We start from the raw sequence: 1,554 nt of genomic DNA, 5'->3' as shown, positions 1-1,554 counted from the left end.
CAGGCACACCAGCTTTAGGGATTCAGATGGAATTGGGACCAGAATTCAGCCCTAGCCAGGCCAGGTGGGCAGAGCTGTGTTTGAGAGTGTGGGCTGGACCCTGTGCCATTGTCTACACAGCTGCTCCAAGACTTGCAGCGTCTCAATCCCAGCACAGTGATGCCTGCTGTGTTCCGCCGAGTTTGGACTTGGGTCCCTACAGCCAGGAGTGGAGAAGACTTGAATTCTCAAAGCTGGCCCAACTGAAAGGGGCTCTGCGTGGCAGGGTTTCCCTGCTAAACTGAGGAAGAATTATGTTCTGACATTTCTGCCTGCATAATCCCAGGTTATCTCCTCTGGCATCAAGAGCCTGGGCTTTCCACCAGAGCACAGAAGTGTCTTAGCCCCACCTTCCACACTGTCCTGGTGTTCTGTGGCTTGGGGATAGGTTTCACCACACACCACAGGAAAGGAGGCGTCTGAGGTCACAGCGGCCACAGCTCTAGAACCATTAGACTCTGGTTCACATTCTGCATTTGAGACAGCGTGCCCTTTCTAAGTTTCTTTGTCTATAAGATGACGTTAATGCTTTCCACCCCAGCACAGTGGGTATTTCAGGCCTCTAAACTGCACGGGGATACACTATCACGGTACACATCCTCATCACCCATTTCCCAAAACCCAAGGAATGTACAGAAGCATTGAGAGTGAGCCCAAGTAGGAGCCAAGAGCACTGGTTGGCAATGATGTCCCCCGAGGTTGTGTAATTGGGCCACCCTGAAGCTGGATACTGAGGATGCTGTGCGGAGCAGAGGTCTGTGAGGGGATTCTAGACCTTCTGTTTTTTCTACCAGCCTAAGAAATGAAGAAGAAAAGAAAAAAAAGAAAAAAATTTAAGAGATATGGCTCAGTGGCCATGAGTAATTATTTTTTTTGCAGCGGACCAGGGTTTGGTTCCTAGAACTTGTATGGAGGCTCACAACCACCTGTAACTCCAGTTCTAGGACCAATGTTCTCTTCTGGTCTCTTTAGCACTAGGCATGCAAATATTGCACAAACATACATGTAGGCAAAATGCTCATAGACATAAAAAGAAAGATAAATAGCATCAAGGAATCAGTGGAAACCAAACCAAAATAGCCGTCAACAATGGTGACCAATAATTATTAAACTCAGGCTTGGATTCTGCTTTATTATGTTATTTATTTAGCATGTGTTATGTGTGCATGGGTGTATACACAAGCCACAGCACACATGTGAAGGTCAGAAGACAACCTGCAGGAATTAGATTTCACCTTCCACTCTTGTGGGTCCTGGGAATCTAACTCAGGTCTTCAGGCTTGGTGGCAACACCTTGGCCAGCTAAGAGATTTACAGGCCTCTATCTTCTCTCTTTTATCTCCTTATCTCATGCCTTGGGCTATGCACTCCTGTGGGAAGTTCAGGAGGGAGGGAATCCCACCTGTCTCCTGAATCTGCTTGTCTGAACAAAGGAGGGTGTGGGGCAGGGGGGCGGGGTGGGAGACCATGCTCTTGGGGATTTATTTTATTCTTTGCCTTCAAGGCCATTATTTT

Source organism: Mastomys coucha, unplaced genomic scaffold, assembly GCF_008632895.1.
Source record: "Mastomys coucha isolate ucsf_1 unplaced genomic scaffold, UCSF_Mcou_1 pScaffold1, whole genome shotgun sequence".
Taxonomy (NCBI): Eukaryota; Metazoa; Chordata; class Mammalia; order Rodentia; family Muridae; genus Mastomys; species Mastomys coucha.
The sequence above is the reverse complement of the archived record's forward strand: the minus strand, read 5'-3'. Positions refer to the sequence as shown.